We start from the raw sequence: 21353 nt of genomic DNA, 5'->3' as shown, positions 1-21353 counted from the left end.
GAAAAGGTTGATATTTGGCTCTATGATTAACCAGATGAGGAGTAGTAATGCTTGCCTTCATGTGTTTGTTTTGACAGGTATTGAAACAAAAGCACATATTTGAAGGCACTAGTACCTCCTACCATTGTCAACTGGTAAAATGTTTAATTTTATTTAACTACAAAGTTTCTGTTATTAGGTGTAAAACGTATTAAGTTAAAACCAAGTGTGGGTAAACTGTCAAAGAAAAAATTATTTTCTCTCCATTTTGTGATTGTAGAATTATGAAAGTTATGAGAAAGTAGCTTTTACACTAATTTTAATTCCATGTAAGCCCATTGGAACATTGAGCCATGTTATTCAGCAATATTATTGATATTTAACCTTCCTTTCCTCAATTTGAATATCACTAAGCATCTCTGCAAAAGTTTGAACCTCAGTATCCTCTTTATTTGGCAAAGTTTAGCACTAATTAGACTGGTAGCACCATGTCAACACGTGATGGTCCTTTGAAATTTGTGTTTTATTTAAAATTTCAAACTGGACATTTTAACAGAAATTGTAGGTTAAAGGCCAGTAAAACAGTGGATTTTTTGTTGTTGTTTTTTGTTTGTTTTTTAACATCTTTATTGGAGTATAACTGCTTTACAATGGTGTGTTAGTTTCTGCTGTAGAACAAAGTGAATCAGCTGTACATAAACAATATCCCTATATCTTCTCCCTCTTGCATCTCCCTCCCACCCTCCCTATCCTACCCCTCTAGGTGGACACAGAGCATCTAGCTGATCTCCTTGTGCTATGTGGCTTCTTCGCACTAGCTATCTGTTTTACGTTTGGTAGTGTATATATGTCCATGCCACTCTAGTCTCTAGGTCCATCCACCTCACTACAGATAACTCAATTTCGTTTCTGTTCATGGCTGAGTAATATTCCATTGTATATATGTGCCGCATCTTCTTTATCCATTCATCTGTCGATGGACACTTAGGTTGCTTCCATGTCCTGGCTATTGTAAATAGAGCTGCAGTGAACATTGTGGTGTGTGACTCTTTTTGAATTATGGTTTTCTCATGGTATATGCCTAGTAGTGGGATTGCTGGGTCATATGATAGCTCTATTTTTAGTTTTTTAAGGAACTTCCATACTGTTCTCCATAGTGGCTGTATCAATTTACATTCCAACCAACAGTGCAAGAGGGTTCCCTTTTCTCCACACCCTCGCCAGCATTTATTGTTTGTAGATTTTTTGATGATGGCCATTCTGACTGGTGTGAGATATCTCATTGTAGTTTTGATTTGCATTTCTCTAATGATTAATGAAGTTGAGCACTCTTTCATGTGTTTGTTGGCAATCTGTATATCTTCTTTGGAGAAATGTCTATTTAGGTCTTCTGCCCATTTTTGGATTGGGTTGTTTGCTGTTTTGATATTGAGCTGCATGAGCTGCTTGTAAATATTGGAGATTAATTCTTTGTCAGCTGCTTCATTTGAAAATATTTTCTCCCATTCTGAGGGTTGTCTTTTGGTCTTATTTATGGTTTCCTTTGCTGTGCAAAAGCTTTTAAGTTTCATTAGGTCCCATTTGTTTATTTTTGTTTTTCTTTCCATTTCTCTAGGAGGTAGGTCAAAAAGGATCTTGCTCTGATTTATGTCATAGAATGTTCTGCCTATGTTTTCCTCTAAGACTTTTATAGTGTCTGGCCTTACATTTAGGTCTTTAATCATTTTGAGTTTATTTTTGCGTATGGAGTTAGGGAGTGTTCTAATTTTATTCTTTTACATGTAGCTGTCCAGTTTTCCAAGCACTACTTATTGAAGAGGTTGTTTTTTCTCCACTTATATTCTTGCCTCCTTTATCAAAGATAAGGTAAGCATATGTGCGTGGGTTTATCTCTGGACTTTCTGTCCTGGTCCATTGATCAGTATTTCTGTTTTTGTGCCAGTACCATACTATCTTGATTACTGTAGCTTTGTAGTATAGTCTGAAGTCAGGGAGCCTGCTTCTTCCAGCTCCGTTTTTCTTTCTCAAGATTGCTTTGACTATTCGGGGTCTTTTGTGTTTCCATACAAATTGTGAAATTTTTTGTTCTAGTTCTGTGAAAAATGCCAGTGGTAGTTTGATAGGGATTGCATTGAATCTGTAGATTGCTTTGGGTAGTAGAGTCATTTTCACAATGTTGATTCTTCCAATCCAAGAACATGGTATATCTCTCCACCTGTTTGTATCATCTTTAATTTCTTTTATCAGTGTCTTATAGTGTTCTGCATACAGGTCTTTTGTCTCCGTAGGTAGGCTTATTCTTAGGTATTTTATTCTTTTTGTTGCAGTGGTAAATGGGAGTGTTTCCTTAATTTCTGTTTCAGATTTTTCATCATTAGTGCATAGGAATGCAAGAGATTTCTGTGCATTAATTTTTTATGCTGCTACTTTACCAAAATCATTGATTAGCTCTAGTAGTTTTCTGGTAGCATCTTTGGGATTCTCTGTGTGTAGTATCATGTCATCTGCAAACAGTGACAGCTTTACTACTTCTTTTCTGATTTGGATTCCTCTTATTTCTTTTTCTTCTTTGATTGCTGTGGCTAAAACTTCCAAAACTGTGTTGAATAAGAGTGGTGAGAGCAGGTAACCTTGTCCTGTTCTTGATCTTAGTGGAAATGGTGTCAGTTTTTCACCATTGAGAACAATGTTGGCTGTGGGTTTGTCATATATGGCCTTTATTATGTTGAGGTAAGTTCCCTCTTTGCCTACTTTCTGGAGAGTTTTTATCATAAATGGGTGTTGAATTTTGTTAAAAGCTTTTTCTGCATCTACTGAGATGATCGTATGGGTTTTCTCCTTCAATTTGTTAATATGGTTTATCACACTGATTGATTGCGCATATTGAAGAATCCTTGCATTCCTGGATAAACCCCTCTTGATCATGGTGTACGATCCTCTTAATGTGCTGTTGGATTCTGTGTGCTAGTATTTTGTTGAGGATTTTTGCATCTATGTTCATCAGTGATATTGGTCTGTAGTTTTCTTTTTTTGTGACATTTGTCTGGTTTGGGTATCAGGGTGATGGTGGCCTCGTAGAATGAGTTTGGGAGTGTTCCTCCCTCTGCTATATTTCGGAAGAGTTTGAGAAGGATAGATGTTAGCTCTTCTCTAAATGTTTGATTGAATTTGCCTATGAAGTCATCTGGTCCTGGGCTTTTGTTTGTTGGAAGATCTTTAATCATAGTTCTCAGTTTCAGTGTTTGTGATTGGTCTTTTCATATTTTCTATTTCTTCCTGGTTCAGTCTGGGAAGGTTGTGCTTTTCTAAGAATTTGTCCATTTCTGCCAGGTTGTCCATTTTATTGGCATGTAGTTGCTTGTAGTAATCTCTCATGATCCTTTGTATTTCTGCAGTGTCAGTTGTTACTTCTCCTTTTTCATTTCTAATTTTATTGATTTGAGTCTTCTCCCTTTTTTTTCTTGATGAGTCTGGCTAACGGTTTATCAATTTTGTTCATCTCAAAAGAACCAGCTTTTAGTTTTATTGATCTTTGCTATCGTTATCTTCGTTTCTTTTTCACTTGTTTCTGATCTGATCTTTATGGTTTCTTTCCTTGTGCTAACTTTGGGGGTTTTTTTGTTCTTTCTCTAATTGCTTTAGCTGTAAGGTTAGGTTGTTTATTTGAGATGTTTCTTGTTTCTTGAGGTAGGATTGTATTGCTATAAATTTCCTTCTTAGAACTGCTTTTGCTGCGTCCCATAGGTTTGGTTCGTCGTGTTTTCATTGTCATTTGTTTATACGTATTTTTTGATTTTCTCTTTGATTTCTTCAGTGATCTCTTGGTTATTTAGTGTATTGTTTAGCCTTCATGTGTATGTTTTTTTTTTTTTTTTAACAGATTTTTTTCCTGTAATTGATGTCTAGTCTCATAGCGTTGTGGTTGGAAAAGATACTTGATAAGATTTCAGTTTTCTTAAATTTACCAGTGCTTGATTTGTGACCCAAGATATAATCTGTCCTGGAGAATGTTCCATGAGCACTTGAGAAGAAATTGTATTCTGTTGTTTTTAGATGGAATGTCTTATAAATATCAATTAAGTCCATTGTGTTTAATGTATCATTTAAAGCTTGTGTTTCCTTATTTTCATTTTGGATCACCTGTCCATTGGTGAAAGTGGGGTGTTAAAGTCCCCTACTGTGACTGTATTACTGTCGATTTCCCCTTTTATGGCTGTTAGCATTTGCCTTAAGTATTGAGGTCCTCCTGTTTGGGCGCATAAATATTTACAATTGTTATATCTTCTTCCTTGGATTGATCCTTGATCATTATGTAGTGTCCTTCTTTGTCTCTTCTAATAGTCTTTATTTTAAAGTCTATTTTGTCTGATATGAGAATTGCTGCTCCACCTTTCTTTTGATTTCCATTTGCATGGAATATCTTTTTCCATCCCCTCACTTTCAGTCTGTACATGTCCCTAAGTCTGCTATGGGTCTCTTGTAGACAGCATATATATGGTCTTGTTTTTGTATCCATTTAGTCAGTCTGTGTCTTTTGGTTGGAGCATTTAATCCATTTACATTTAAGGTAATTATTGATATGTATGTTCCTCTTACCATTTTCTTAATTGTTTGGGTTTGTTATTGTAGGTCTTTTCCTTCTCTGTGTTTCCTGCCTAGAGAAGTTATTTTAGCAGTTGTTGTAAAGCTGGTTTTGTGGTGCTGAATTCTCTTAGCTTTTGCTTGTCTGTAAAGGTTTTAATTTTCTCTGTCGAATCTGAATGAGATTCTTGCGTGTAGAGTGATCTTGGTTGTAGGTTTTTCTCTTTCATCAGTTTACATATGTCCTGCCATTCCCTTCTGCTTACAGATTTTCTGCTGAAAGATCAGCTGTTAACGTTATGGAGATTCCCTTGTATGTTATTTGTTGCTTTTCCTCTTGCTGCTTTTAATATTTTTTCTTGCTATTTAATATTTGATAGTTTGATTTAATATGGTCTTGGCATGTTTCTCCTTGGATTTATCCTATATGGGACTCTCTGTGCTTCTTGGACTTGATTATTTCCCATATTAGGGAAGATTTCAACTGTAATCTCTTCATATATTTTCTCAGTCTCTTGTTTTATTTATTCTTCTTCTGGGACTCTTGTAATTCGAATGTTGGTGCGTTTAATGTTGTCCCAGATGTCTCTGAGACTGTCCTCAATTCTTTTCATTCTGTTTTCTTTATTCTGCTCTGCAGTAGTTATTTCCAGTATTTTATCTTCCAGGTCACTTACCCATTCTTCTGCCTTAGTTTTTCTGCCTATTGATCTCCTTCCTAGAGAATTTTAAATTTCGTTTATTGTGTTGTTCATCATTTGTTTGTTTGCTCTTTTGTTCTTCTAGGTCCTTGTTAAATGTTTCTTATATTTTGTCCATTGTGTTTCCAAGATTTTTGGATCATCGTTACTCTCATTACTCTGAATTCTTTTTCAGGTAGACTGCCTATTTTCTCTTCATTTGTTTGGTCTGGGTGGGTTTTTACCTTGCTCCTTCATCTGCTTTTGTATTTCTCTGTTTCTCATTTTGCTTAACTTTCCTCGCTTGGGGTCTCCTTTTTGCAGGCAGCAAGTTGGTAGTTCCCGTGTTTTTGGTGTCTGTCCCAATGGGTAAGGTTGGTTCAGTGGGTTGTGTAGGCTTCCTGGTGGAGGAGACTGGTACCTTTGTTCTGGTGGATGAGGCTGGATCTTGTCTTTCTGGTAGGCAGGACCATGTCCAGTGGTGTGTTTTGCGGTTGTCTGTGAACTTATTATCATTTTAGGTAGCCTCTGTGCTAATGGATGGGGCTGTGTCCTGTCTTGCTAGTTGTTTGGCATGGAGTGTCCAGCAGTGTAGCTTGCTGGTCATTGAGCGGAGCTCGGTCCTTAGCATCGAGATGGAGATCTCTGGCAGAGCTTTCGCTATTTGATGTTATGTGGAGCTCGGAGGTCTCTGCTGGACCAGTGTCCTGAACTCGGCTCTCCCACCTCAGAGCCTCAGGCTTGGCACCCAGCTGGAGCACCAAGACTCTGTCAGCCACCCGGATGAACTGTGCCCTGAAGAGCAAGCGTATCTTCTACCATCTGGTTATCAGGTTTAGAAAGTGAAATGAATGCCATTGCATTGTAGGCGTTCAAAAACTCGCTTTCCGTGGATCCTCAAGTGCCGGAAGACCTGGCTTCACATGGAGTATAGACGTCGTATGCCCGCGCCTGCGCCCACTGCATCTGCATGTGTCCAGCAGTGGAGTTTTTGTTAACCTGTAGCAAGATCTTCCTGTTTAATTAGTTGTCATGGGGTAAAATATAGCATCGTTTTATTCTTTACTTACTGTGACTTCTGAAGTGAATTAGAGTTTGTGAAATTTTGGGGCAAGAATTTAAGGATCATGTGTCCAGGAAGTTTTTAGCATTCTGAGAAGTGAGGGTAAAGTTGGTTAGAACCGTTATAAGGAAGAGTCTGTGTTGTTTAAGTGCTTTTGCAAATATAATAGCAATAAGCGTTTATCTCTTAGAATCATGATTGTTGACATTTATCTTCTATTTCAGAAGATCATTTCAGAATCTTTGCCCACAGCTGTTGAGTTTACTGATTTTACATTTTTCTACTGATTTTAAGAAATTACATGAAGAATGTTTATTACTAAAACTGTAAACAGTATAAGAGTGTGTAAGTAAAAGGAATCTTCCCTGTCCCTGTTTCTTTTGCTAGAGGTTACCCCTTACCAATTTGGAGTGTGTCCTTCTAGACTTTTTACTTGCATATCCAAGGTTACCATCTTTTAATGAAGCAGGTATGATGGAGAAAGGCACATACCTTGCCCATTGGTGTGCCTTTGTTTTACTTTAGACATTTCTTTGCCTGCATCTTCTTGAGCGATATACTTGGCTAAATGAAGAATGCTTTGAAGTGACTAAATATATTGGAACACTGTTATTTTCTCTACAAATTTATTTTAGCGAACATAAAAGGGAAATTCTTTGGAAACCCCAAACTTCAAATTTCTAGCTAAGAATAGATCAACATAGTTTAGATTACATTGGAATTAAAATCGCAAAGTTAATTTTACTGTGTACTGAACAGCAGTTATTAAAGAGTAAAGCATTTATATAAATGACTGCAATTAGTGTTGCCTTTATTGAGGGTCAGCTAGATTGGGGTAGAGAAAGAAGTGGTTTTGGAAGTTTAGTCCATCTGTTTAGGGTGGGGGAGGGAAACAGTGCATGGAGGAAAACGGTTGCTGTGGCAGAGTGACAAAGGTAACTTTGTCTCTCATAATTTCTGCCTAGACTTGATCAGGTATCCAAAAGAGGAAAAGAAAATTCATCATTTTATGTAGGTTAACTGTATTATGAAGTAAATAGAATTTCATGGACTATTTGAGAAACCCAGTGTCTTGAATTATAAAACTTAGAACTCCACCTCTTCACATTTGGGAAACTACTCATATTCAGAAGTTTTTGTGACTTAAGATATGATGTAAAAATTGATCCTTGATTCACTTGTGTGCATATCCTTTGTGTAGTTGTTAGATTGAAGCATTTTAAAACTCCTTAAGAAATTTGGAGAAGCAGATTTTGATTTTTGGGTATTATTTTAATGCTACTTATTAATAGTCCCCCCAAAAAATGACATATAGAATTTAAAAGAGAATATTAACAAGTAGAATTGTATGTGAATAAATTTAGATTCATTATCATTGCTATTCAGTAGTGTTTTAAATCTATGTTACAGATTCACAGCAAGTTGATTACTCTTTTTCTTGATGTTCAGTTATACTGATTAAAAAAAGGGAAATTCTATCCATGATTCTAGTGATTCATACTTAAATATTTTATAGAGTAGACAAGTTTTGATGGCCTTCAGGATTTCATCACTTACTTGATCCAGTAGTCCACATTCAGCTGGTAGCAGAAAGTGTTACTTGTGCGTTTAGTCGTGCAGTAGAGAGAAATTATTCAGAGTATTTTCATTTGTATTTCAGTGAAAATGATGCAGATTATAAGTTTGCAAGGAGATGGGGACAGCAGCGGTTTTGCCACTCCCTTGGTGTAACACGAAAGGTTTCTTAGAGTCAGGCCAAATACTGCTCATAGGTATTGAAGGTGGATTCCTTTCTTTAACACCTTCTGTTTTTTAAAACACAATCTAGTTTTTTGAACATTGATGGAAAAACTGCAGAGGCCAGAAAACTGAGCACATCGGAGAGTGGTGGAGAGGAGTGGGAAGACAATGCTTTATCTTAGTAGCTTTGATTTTGAAACCTGTTTAGATAAAGCTTTATAATGGTTAAAATAATGAGGATTTATGGAAAGAAGAAAATATTTTATGTAAATTAAACAAGGAAAAAATCATGAATAAAATACAAGTAAAAGACTATTGACTAAAGGAAGTAGTTGAATGTTTTAAACCTTATTCTTAGCTATCATTCAGATAGTATAAATAATGAAGTTGATGTAATGTTGTGATACAGGTCATTCATCCACAGTGTACTTATAATGTCTAATTATATATGTTATTTGCTTTTTCTTAAGTTTGATTTTAACTGATACGCCAAAATTTAGGTAAGAAGGGCTTTTGGGGTAAGGAGGTGAAAAAGGAAATATCTAAAGAATCTTACTGAACAATTTATAAATACTTGGAATTGAAAGAACAGGTATAGAGTCAGACTGGATAGTTTTCAGTAGAATTTAGATTGCAAAATTATTCTAGCATTTTATTATTTTTTTCTTTTTTACTAGAAGCATTTAAAAATTATCTTAGATTAAATTATCCTGAAAATCTTAATTTAGACACTTGAATCTCTTCATATTCCTAAAGGCTAAACTTACCTGAAGCGCTTTCTTTTCTCAAACGTGCATACCTTGCTCATTATAAGCATATTTAGTTTGCTGACATATTTCATATGTTTGGAACTATTAAGCCTTTGAATTTTCTTTAATTTTATTTTAAATTTTACTCTAGGGAAGAAAATAGGTAAGTTCAAAAGGGAAATTGTTAATACAGCTAAATCAACCTTCACTTAAAAATTAGGCCATCTGGGGAATTCCTTGGTGGTCCAGTGGTTAGGACTCTGTGCTTTCACTGCGGAGGGCCCAGGGTCGATCCCTGGTCGGGGAACTAAGATCCCACAAGCCGCACGTTGTGGGGCCCCCCCAAAAAAACATTAGGCCATCTGTTTACTATCCTAGGTATGGGTTCATGTAATACTATATATAGCACTTAGCTGGATTGAGTTGGAATTATAAAGACCCTCAAGTACCAACCAGCCAAGCTGATGTCATTATATAATTTAATAGTTCATGTTCTCCTGAAATGTTTATATAGTTGGCCCTCATTAGCCATTTTGTGTGAGATCACTGGAATAAATAAGGAATAGTCCTAAAGGGGAAAATAGTCCTATTTAATATATGTTTTAATATAGACAAGGAATTCAGTTCTTGGCCGGTTAGTACTTACTGGTAAGTATTGTTAATAATGTCAAAACAATGCTAGTAAGTAGGTGTCCTAAGTTTGGTTTCTCTGCCCTACCATTTGGGTAATGTAATAGTGACTAACATGCCATTCTCCCCATTCCCCTTCAGTGAATCAACCTTGAACAAAATTCTAATGTAAAAAGCTGTACTTTTGTATAGAGAATTTCATTATCACTTCTTCTGGATATAATAAGAGGAGGGGAGGGTATATGTCTTGGGAAGGTAAGTAGAAAGCAGAGTAGGGGTAGGCTTTCCCATAGATGAGGAACTTGAGGCAAAATGATTCAGAACCCTGAACCTGGGGCTTGTGTATGTGTGTTTGTCTGGGTGGGAACTGTTTGGTGATCGACCACACGATAATGAGATAGATGAATGGACTCTAGAGCCACCTCTTAGCACTTCCCTTTGTGTTGCTGGGTCCAGGTATGAGGTTGTTAAGGGTGGACCTAAACCCCTGAGAGTTAGGGAAACTTGTTGAGGATCATATTCTTTAGGTGTATAGGGACTGTGTAAGTTGAATTGGTTAAACAGAGTTGGTCCCGAGTTGTGTTCCACATGTATTCTCTACCTTTGGGACTGGAGTGGGATCCAGGGAGTGGGATTCAATAGTTCTGTGTTGTAAAATCCAAGGACTTAAAATTTTTGCATGGAGTACTAGACATGAGAAAAAAATATTAGTATATGTATTTTCTTAAACATAAATTTGTAATCATCTAACTAAAGCTCATGGAGAGAAATTCCCAAAACTGACTGGCTAGCTAAGGAGGCTCAGTGGACTAGTACCAATTCCAAATACAAGATGTGTTAAGCGTCATTATTTTTGCTTACTATTTTATAAGGGACTTCATGGATGTATATATGGTTTCAGCTTCTTCTTACCTTTGAATCTTTATTTAATCAATAATAATAGCAGCTGATACTTGAGTGCTTATTATGAGACAGTTGTTATATTCTTTACATGTATTAACTGTTTATGTGATACAGATATTATTCTCCACATTTTACAGATGAGGGAACTAAAGCTTAGAAAGGTAATTTACCTAAGGTGACATTTCGTAAGTAGTGGAGCAAAGTGTCAAACCCAGTGTGTTGGGACTTTCCTGGTGGCTCCGTGGTTAAGAATCCGCCTGCCAATGCAGGGGCCGCGGGTTCGAACCCTGGTCCGGGAAGATCCCACACGCCGCGAAGCAGCTAAGCCCGTGCACCACAACTACTGAGCCTGAACTCTAGAGCCCACGAGCCACAACTACTGAGCCCGTGTGCCACGACTACTGAAGCCTGTGTGCCTAGAGCCCGTGCTCCGCAACAAAGAGAAGCCACCGCAATGAGAAGCCCGCGCACCGCAACAAAGAGTAGCCCCTGCTCGCCACAATGAGAGGAAGCCCACGTGCAGCAACGAAGAACGCAGCCAAAACAAAAAAACAAACCCCAGTCTTTTACTGAGAGCTTAGGCTGTGGAGCCAGAGTACAGCTGAATTGACTTCAGTACCTTCAGAATCAGGGGGGTATAAGAAATTATCAAGATAAAAATATTGATACTGGTATCCATAGTTTTGTATAAACAAATTTAAAGTGCTACTAAAACATACACTGTATTTTGTAATTTATGAAGAATGCTTTCACTTCTCTTGTTTTTTCCCCAAGGGAGTTTTGTGAGGTATTTGTTATTACCCCAGTTGTACAGTGAACCTGAAGCTTGGGGGTCCCATGTTATACAGCAAGAACGTGGGGGGCCAGCATCAAACCCACAGCGTAGCCTTGGTTCTGAAAGGAGCAGGTCTGTTGAACAGTTTCTGTGTGCAATCAAACCAGTGTTGCAAGGAATAGAACCTTCAGTAGGTCATGTAAAAAGTATATAAGTGAAACAAGTACCTGTCTGCTTTGAAGCTCCACATGAAAAAGAACTTTGTACCCAAACCAGCTATGCTGATAATTAGCATTTACATGCCTTTGCATTTTTCCAGAGTCCCTTATATCTGCCGCACTTTACATTTTGTACATATAGGGAAATAAGGTACAGAAAAGTTATTTCATTAATAAAAGATCAGACTTAACTAGTGGTGGAGCCCAGGCTATAATTGGTTTGCTTACTTGGTGAAATTAATTTTAGGGTGACTAGCTCATTCTGGTTTGCCTGGAACTTCCCTGGTTTTAGTACTGAAAAGTCCTGTGTACCAGGAAACCCTGAAGTCCCTGGCAAACTAGAGTGGTTGGTCATCCCAATTTTCCCACTTTGTGGTGGATTGGGGATAGGAGTAGGGTTGCCATATAAAATACCAGGCACTTAGTTAAAGCTGAATTTCAGATACATGTTGAATAATGGTTTACTGTATGTCCCAGATATTGCACGGACATAGGTACACTGAAATTTGTTGTTTACCTGAAATTCAGCTTTAACTGGGCATCTTGTATTTTTATTTGTTAAATCTGGCAACCCTAAGGAAGAGTGAAAGGACATTCTAATGGGTAAAAAGACCACTTTACTGCTTCTTTTGTGCGGACCTCAGGTTTATACATTTACCTGTGGAAGGGAGTAGCATCTGGCAGTTTCCTTTTCTGGGGTACTTGACTCGTTCTTTTAGCTAAGTGGACATAGATGTGAGAGGTCAGGATGAATGTATGAAACCACATTTTGCCAATGCATTAAAACGTGTGTGTGTGTGTGTGTGTGTGTCTTGGTTTGAGCAGTTAGTTCTCCTTTACATGGTGGGAAACTTAACCCAGATCTGAACCCCTCTCCTCTTTGTTGGATCAGTCTGTCCACCACCAGCACAATCTCACAGATCACCCATATCGTCTTTAGACTATATATATGTTAAAAAGGACTTTTGTTGTTGTTAAGATAGTACGTTCACGTGATTCAAAATGAAAAGGAAGTAAAGGCTTTCCCCTACCCCTTTCTTGCAACTCTTCTTTTTCTCACCATGGAGGCAATCTGATTAGAAAATGTTAGAATTTTTTTTTTGAAGTGGACCATTTTTAAAGTCTTTATTGAATTTGTTATAATATTGCTTCTGTTTTTATGGCTGGGAGGCATGTGCGATCCTAGCTCCCCGACCAGGGATTGAACCTGCACCCCTTGCATTGGAAGGCAAAGTCTCAACCACTGGACCACCAGGGAAGTCCGGAAAATGTTAGAATTTTTGAAATGGAGTTTTAGAAGTCTTCTCGTTGAGTGTTTTTTCTTTGTGTGTGTATGTGTGTTTGTGTGTGTGTGTTTTTAAGCAGGGAACTCTTTCCCTACCCCTTTTCCCTTCACCCCCAAAAGGAGAGGGATGTACCTTATAAAGAAGACAGAAATGGGTTCCTCAGGGCATTTTAATCTCCAGTGTTTGATGGTTGTCAGTGCTTCTAAATCAGTCTGGGAGTCCTTTACATCAATAGAATATAGCCTTGAAATAGATCTAGTTGAATTCCATCAACATTAATGGTAAGCAATTAGGATTTAGTGACTTGGACAAGGACTCATAGCAATTGGTTGCAGAGCTGAGACTGGTGTAGGTGTGTATTTGTGTATTCTTGTGCATGAATTTGTTTAAAATCCTTGTTCTGTAACAAGCAGAAAAAGGTATAAATTTCCTTGCCTAATTTCTTTGTTTCTTGTTTAATTTTATGCCGGGACACAGCATTTTTTATTTTTTGAAAGAACGTCTGGCTTGGACTTTATTTAGAAAAGGAAAATGGAATAAAAGTTTTCAGACATATATCTGTATTTTCAGATTACTTTCTGTTATAGGTTATTATAAGATATTGAATGTAGTTCTTTGTGCTATACAGTAAATCCTTGTTGGTTATCTATTTTATATACAGTACTTTGTAGCTTTTAATCCCATACTCCTAATTTTTTCTCCCCCCACTTCCCCTTTGGTAACCGTAAGTTTGTTTTCTACACCTGTGAATCTGTTTCTGTTTTGTATAGATCCATTTGTATTATTATTATTATTTTTACCCTTTGAGAAAGCTGAACATTTTTTTTTGAAGTATAGTTGGTTTACAGTGTTGTGTTAGTTTCAGGTGTACAGCACAGTGATTCAGTTTTTATATATATATAAAGAATATATATATATAAGAATTCATTTATGTATGTATAAAGAATATATATACTCAGTTATACATGTAAAGAATATATATATACTTTTCCAGATTCTTTTCCTTTATAGGTTATTACAAAATATTGAGTATAGTTTCCTGTACTATACAGTAGGTCCTTGTTATCTATTTTATATATGGTAATGTGTATATGTTAATCCCAAATGCCTAATTTATCCCTTCTCCCCTTTGGTAACCATAAATTTGTTTTCTGTGTCTGCAGGTCTATTTCTGTTTCGTAAATAAGCTCATTTGTGTTTTTTTTTTTTTTTTTTTTAAGATTTCACATATAAGTGATACCTATGATATTTGTCTTTCTCTGTTGGACTTACTCCACTTAGTAAGATATTCTCTAGATCCATCCATGTTTCTGCAAATGGCAATATTTCATTCTTTTTTATGGCTGAGTAGTATTCTATTGTGTGTGTGTGTGTGTGTGTGTGTGTGTGTGTGTGTATGTGTATATATATATATATATATATATATATATGACATATTCTTTACCCATTCTTCTGTCAGTGGACATTTAGGTTGCTTCTGTGTTTTGGCTATTGTAAATCGTGCTGCTGTGAACATTGTGGTGCATGTATCTTTTTGAATTAGAGTTTTCATCTTTTCCGGATATATGCCCAGGAGTGGAATTGCTGGATCATATTGCAGCTCTATTTTTAGTTTTTTAAGGAACCTCCGTACTGTTTTCCATAGTGGCTGCAACAAATTATTGATATATTCCCACTGACAGTGTAGGAATATTTCACACCCTCTCCAGCATTTGTTATTTGTGGACTCTTTGATGGTAGCCATTCTGACAGGTGTGAGGTGATACCTCATTGTAGTTTTGATTTGCATTTCTCTACTAATTGGTGGTGTTGAGCATCTTTTCATGTGCCTGTTGGCCAGCTGTATGTCTCCTTTGGAGAAATGTCTTCTGCCCATTTTTTGATTGGGTTGTTTGGGGTTTTTTTGATATTGCGCTTTATGAGCTGTTTGTATAGCTGTTTGTATATTTGGATAGTAACACCTTGTCAGTCTCATTGTTGCAAATATCTTCTCCCATTCTGTAGGTTATCTTTTTATTATGGTTTCTTTGCTGTGTGAAAGTATTTAACTAGATTCCATTTGTTTATTTTTGCTTTTATTTCATTTGCCTTGGGAGACTGGTTAATTTATTCCTAGTTTTTTTTTTTTTTGACACAATTTTAAATAAGAAATTTTTTAAACTGCTTTTCAGTTTTTAATTTATATTTATGGCAAAGACTTGAATTTTCCTCCCTCCTTTCTTCCTCCCTTTCTCCCCTTTTCTCCTTCTTTCCTTCCCTTTCTTCCTCCCTCCCTTCCAATATATGTCTTTAGAGTCAAAATCTTATTTTCTGAGGTTAGAATAAATATAAGCCTCATAGTTTTCTTGAAGAGACCAAACTATTATTTCCTCATCACATTTCCTAGTTGTGAATTGAAAGTTCATTTAATCCAGATGGTAATATGACTCATCCCTCTAAAAATGTCTTTAATAGACTTTCTGGCCCAGAATTTCTTGAGCTTTTTAATTTGTTGTATTAAGGAAGTACTTAACATGGATTAGTGGGCTCAATTTTCAGCTGTACAGTCTAATTTCATTCATAGAATAGTAATAGCTGTGAGGTCAAATTTTTAAATTTGTGAAAGATTGTATTAATATTTGAAGTTTTATAAAGGCAAAATCTTTTTCAGTGAAGGAAGAGTGAGAACCAATGCAGTACTGAGTCAACATAGTAAATTAGCTTATATGTTGATATTTGTAAGAATTAAAAAAAACTTTCCTACAGTTAGGGTCTGGGTGTTTTTTGTTTGTTTTTTTGCAGCAGTGCACACAGTCAGTGAATGTTTTAAAACCATTCTCCTGAAGCAGATGTGTATTTTTCATATTAGGATCTTAGCATTGGGAGGCAGAGAAGCAAACATGTTCATCAGAGCCAGGGTCCCGCCTCTAAAATTCTTTTCTGATAGCAAATCATAATTGCTGGCTGCATTTTCTATGACGATTCAGTAAAGTCTAGTTTTGGGAAGGAAGTCTTTCTTTCTGCCCTTCTTGACCCCAGTTTCTTATTTCAAAATAAGTAATTTGGATAATTTATCAGGACTCTTGGTTTCTGTAGAATGTATGTGACTGTGACAGTTGTGGAAGGGAGAATCTATAAGTAGTGAAGGGCTTTTTATCTTTTTTCCACCCCTTTTTTTAAAAAGAGTTTAGGGTGTGTGGGAAATTAAAAAGTTTGGGTTGGCTTTGGAGTCAAACATGTTGGTTAAAATTTCACCTCATCTGTTAGATGTGTCTTTGGGCACGATCTGTTTGAAAGTGGGTTTTTGTGACAATTAAATGAGATGATATGAAGCTCCCTACATAGTACTTGATTGCTTGGTACTCAGAATTGCTTCCCATTTATTGCAAGCCTGGTGAAAAATTCTAGTTATGCTTTACGCCAGCAAATACAGATTTCTTGATATTCATCGCTGTGCAATCCACTTACACTTCATTAGAAAAATGCTAAGCGTATTTTTTTCCAGATGTGAGTAGTTATATAGTATTGATGTATGTTTGGGTGTGTAGGCTACAAGGAAAATATAGAGGAGGAAATAGGACTGGGTTGTGGGTAAGGTTAAGCAAGAAATAAATTGTCTGTAGGCATCAGGATGCCCCCTCTGGAGCATTGTTTTGTCACCTCCTCTCTCTCTTTGGGTCACTCCCTCTGCCTTCAGTGAATTTGTTGGAGAATTTCCAAGTTTAGGGATTCTTCCCCTGCTCTGGAAGTTGAACTTTCAGGTGGCTTTTCTTGGTGGGGGTGAGTGTGGAAGCGTAAAAGACTCTGTTGGCAGAGGGAATATAATTGTGTTAATTGACCTCTTCCCTCCTGTAGATATTGCAGATGTCTTAGATTCAGAGTGACTCCCATTTCCATTGTTCAGTCTTCCAACTTGTGGAGGTTGATGGATTGAGATACTGCTGTGTTGCATCTCTCCTGAGCCTATGACCTTCTTGTAGATGAACCAGATCTAAGCAGGTAGAACCATGGATATGACAGTATGAACTTGATCCCTTTGGCAGCCTATACCCCGACCCCCCCCCCAATAATTCAGGCATTTATATTTTTTTCCCTGTTACGAAAACATGTTGTCTCTGGAAGCTGTTCATATGAGAATTTGTAGCTTTTTTAGGCGGGGGGGGCAGCATTTAAAGAAAAGTGGGGACTTAATACAGGTTGTATGACTATGATATTACTGATACCCCTTGGTAGCAATTTAAAACATAAAATTTTATCTTAACATCAGAATTTCATATACTCCTGAAGCATATTATTTGAAGGTGGTTATTAATCTCCATTACTTTATGCACAGTCATTTTCATAACCCCAACTTCTGTCTTCAGTGTTCTGACAGTTACCCACAATCCTGTCTGCCCTCCTTCCTCGTCCTCCACTCTCCAAGTCTCCCGTGTTCTTCTTCTCAAATAATAGAGGCCACACTTGGAGAGATTTTTCTTAAACTTCATCATTATGATTTTAAACAAAAGCTAAATAAAATTATATGAGATCTGGAAAACTTATTTTGATGTAATACAATTGACCATTTACATAAAACGTTTTAAAAACATATTTCAGGTGTTTGAACCTAGCTAGTTGTAATCACACAGTTTCACATTTAAAGATTTAGTGTTGGCTGATCTAGCATTGTGTAAATAATGATGGGTCATTTTCTTTTAGTGTTAAACTTGACTCATCTTGTTATTTTAATTAACAGTTCTGAGAGCATTGGAAGGTGGAAGTTATCATGGTCTTCAAGATTAATGTACTTTGACCAATTATAGCTGCATTTAAATTTTTTAGAATTAACAAGATATGTGGAAGTCCCTCCAGGTTAATTGCAGGTACATATAACTTGTTTGTGATGGCTGCATAATTGTCCACAAATAATTGTCCATAATTGTTTGTAATGGCTGTATAAGTTCTTTAGCCATGTTTGATTTTAGATTTTCTGATTTTAATTGTTAAAATTTCCCACAATTTTCTGATCTAGTAGGATTTATTCAGCAATTCAAGAATTAGGCAGCATCCAATCTAGCAGACAGAAAGGAGCTCCAAAGAGCTGTACAAAGCAAGAGGGTTTTTGTAGATCACAATGAGCAAGAAAAAGGAAGTTATACTGGGCATTTGCTGATTGGTTAAAGCAGGCTTATTTTCCTTTACATGGTGCAAAGGGTGGTATTGGAGCTGGGTCAGGTAACTTGTGCTGAGCAGGGCCAGACTGATTGGGTGACCTACGCCTGCCTTTTCTAGGAGAGCTGAGCATAGAAACTTAGCTAAGTTTTGCTTTGCTGACGTGGGGCTTAGCATGAGCGACTCCATCTTGGGCCTAATCTGATTAACAGTTTTTTTGCCTTTGAAACAGTACGACCACATCCTCCAAGCTGTGCCTTCAGACTGTACTACTTACCATACGTAATTCCTTTTTGTTACAGTCATCTATCCCTTATTCCTTAAATATTAGAACCTCAGGCTTCCTGTGACTCTACTGCTATCCTATCATGATCTTAGCGTTTTCAATCCTTCCAGTACCACAGCCTTTCATTTCCTTAACCTCCTGTCCTTAAATGATCTCATATTCTAGTCTGCCTCTGCTTTCCCTTTCTCTCCGTTACTATAATCTAGACCTCTCCGTGATGGATAACCGTACGGCTTCAGCAGTCTCAACTCAGACATTCTGCACAGACCATTACCTCCTGTGGTTCCAACTCACACCCTTTTTAGTGCCTCACCTCCAACAGTTCTGTGACTAATTCCACTGATCTGTTTTCCTCGTAAATGCTTTCCCTCCTCGTGGCCTTCCTTTCTCAAGTTAAAATTGCCTTATCAGTCATTATACTGACTGCCTTGGAAACAGACTTAGTTTACTTATCTTTCCTTTCTTTACCCCTGCTTTGTTCTGGAACTTGCCTGATGAAATCCCATCCTTGGTTTAATCTAGCTCTCCCTGATCCATATTTATGCTCTGTCCACTTGACCTTGCTGGGAAGCACACAGCCGGCTTGATGGTCTCCCTTGACATCCACGGCGGCTGACCTCAGGTGGGCCTTTCGAGCTGCCAGGCGATCCTGCTCGTCCCCTGCTCCATGCGCCCTCCTGCTTTCCTAGATGACTACTTTATACTTAATTTTTTTAAACTTTTAATTTTATATCGGAGTATAGCTGATTAACAGCAAAGCAACTCAGCCATACATATACATGTATCCATTCTCCCCCAAATCTTTCTCCTTAATTTTTTAATACTTTCCTTTTTTCCTCCCTCTCAGCCAGTGTTTTTTTTCTTCCTGTTACTCTGATAACATAGAAGCACCCAGAAGAGGATCTTCTACCAGCTCCTGTTAGCATTTCTACCCATTCACATGCATCTGCCTCCCTGTTCCTATCTAAGGCCAACAACCTCTTCCACTTGGGTACCATGCTCACCCTCTCCTACCCAAGGATGTGACTGTCTTCTGCACACAGCTGACTCTTGGTATCGGTGGGTTCTGTATCCGTGGGTACAGAGAGCTGACTGTACTGTACCGTTTTATGTAGGGGGCTGGAGCATCCCATGGGGTCATGAAATGGTCCTCTGAAGTTTCTGAGGAATGAGTGTAATCCTTTCCTCTTTTGGGTCATAGCTATCACTATGCAGACAAGCTATACTATCTCCTATTTTTATTTTTTTGACTGCCACGTGTGGCTTGTGGGATCTTAGTTCCCTGACCAGAGATCGAGCCTGGGCCCTGCAGTGAAAGCTCCAAGTCCTAACCACTGGACTGCCAGGGAATTCCTGTTATCTCTTAGTTTTGAAACAAAAGGAACTGCTTTGTCCTGTCCTAGTACTTATTTCTCTACTCCTCTTCCTAGAGCTCTCTTCCTGTTCTTTCTCGAACTCTCTCCAGTTGGGCTTTGATCTTTAACCACAGTTCTTTTCAAGGTCAGTAGTGACCTTCATGTTGTTAAATCCAGTGTCTGATTCCCAGTCCTCATTTTTTTTTATTTTTAAAAAATTGTAGTAAAATATACATAACAAAATGTACCATTGTAATCATCTTTGAGTGTATAGTAGGCATTAAGTATATTCACATTGTTCTGCACCCATCACCATCAGCCATTCCCCAGAACTTCCCCATCGTTCCAAACTCTGTACCCATAAAACATAATTTTCCATTCCCCTGCCTCCTCAGCCCCTGGCAACCACCATTCTACTTTGTCTCTTATGAATTTGCCTATTTTAGGTATGTCATGTAAGTGGAATCAAATATTTGTCTTTTTGTGTCTGCCTTATTTCACTTAGTGTAATGTTTTCAGGGTTCATACATGTAGCATGTCTCAGAACTTCATTCGTTTAAGGTTGAATAATTCCATTGTGTGGCTGCCACATTTTGTTTATACATGTATGCGTCATGGATATTTGGGTTGTTTCTGTCTTTCGGCTGTTATGAATAACGCTGCTATGAACTTTGGTGTGCAGATATCTGTTAGAGTCCATGCTTTCAGTTCTTTGGGAAATATACCCAAAAGTGGAATTGCTGGATCATATGGTAATTCTGTGTTTAATTTTTTTAAGGGACTGCCAATCTGTTTTCAGTAGCAGCTGTAACATTTTACATTCCCACCAGCAGTGAATAAAGGGTTGCAGTTTCTCCACCTCCATCTCCCAGCCAATGCTTTTTATTTTCTGTTTTGTTTTTTTCTTTTTTGGTAATGGCCATCCTAATGGGCGTGAAGTCTCATCTCATTGGAGGCGTGGCTTCCATTTATCTTTGTTGACAACACGTGTAAAGCGGATGAGTCCTCCTTGACTCCACCCTCCTGCTTCTCCTCTGTCAACACCGACCCCTCCTCTTATGCTCTGTTTGCTGGCCCCTCTCGTCCCCGAGTCCTCTAAACATTGACATGCCCCAGGATCTGCTGTTTGTACCTCTTCTCACTCCCTAGGCCATCTCAGCCAGTCTCATGCCTGAAATACCACAAATAGGCTGAGAATTCCCAAAGTTAACCTTTCACAAAACAGAACTGCTCTTCTTCAAAATCTCCTCCTGCAGCCTTCCCATCTCAGTAAATGGCAGCTCAGTAGTTTTCAACGTCTCAAGCCAAAACCCTGAGAGTCACTTTTGACCCCTCTTTCTCTCTCGCTGTATACAGGGCTGTACCTTCAAAATAGAGTCAGGTCATTTCTCACTGCCGCCTCCGTCCTCCTCCTGGTCTAAGCCAGTGTCATCTCCCCATCTGATCCCTGTCAGATCTCCTGCAGCAGCTGCGGTCTTCCGTGTCAGTACTGTTCTCACAGTGACAGGCCCTTCAGGATCCGGCCCCTTTCTCACAGTATCCTCTCTGACCTTGTCTCCTTTCACTGTCCCCCTCTCTCCCGGGGTTCAGCTAGAGTGCTCTTCTCCTAGATATCCGCTCGTAACATCTGAGATGCCTTTTCTTTTTTTTTTTGCGATACGCGGGCCTCTCACTGTTGTGGCCTCTCCCGTTGCGGAGCACAGTCTCCGGACATGCAGGCTCAGTGGCCATGGCTCATGGGCCCAGCCGCTTCGCGGCATGTGGGATCTTCCCGGACCAGGGCACGAACCCGTGTCCCCTGCATCGGCAGGCGGACTCTCAACCACTGCGCCACCAGGGAAGCCCCTGAGATCCCTTTTCTTAACTGCTTTCTAATGCAACAGTCCTCTCCTCCCTCAAGTTCATTCCCTTTAACCTGCTTTATTTGTTTCGGTAGCTCCTGTTACCTCTCGGTATTTAGTTACTTGTGCGTGGTCTG

At 38.1% G+C, this 21353-nt stretch overlaps 1 protein-coding gene across 2 annotated transcripts in view; it reads left to right on the top strand.

The window, feature by feature from the left end:
- Positions 1-21353, top strand: part of ACSL3 (acyl-CoA synthetase long chain family member 3) — an 82354-nt gene that overhangs the window by 21372 nt on the left and 39629 nt on the right. Inside the window, exon 2 of one of the 2 annotated variants that reach the window (XM_032637060.1) lies at positions 78-134. The exons of the other annotated variant lie outside the window; for it this stretch is intronic. The gene's annotated coding sequence lies outside the window, so the exon portion shown is untranslated. The remainder of the gene's footprint in view (positions 1-77; positions 135-21353) is intronic. 2 annotated transcript variants of the gene reach the window in all.

The sequence above is a fragment of the Phocoena sinus genome, chromosome 7 (assembly GCF_008692025.1).
Source record: "Phocoena sinus isolate mPhoSin1 chromosome 7, mPhoSin1.pri, whole genome shotgun sequence".
In the NCBI taxonomy this organism is placed as follows: Eukaryota; Metazoa; Chordata; class Mammalia; order Artiodactyla; family Phocoenidae; genus Phocoena; species Phocoena sinus.
The sequence above is the reverse complement of the archived record's forward strand: the minus strand, read 5'-3'. Positions and strand labels throughout refer to the sequence as shown.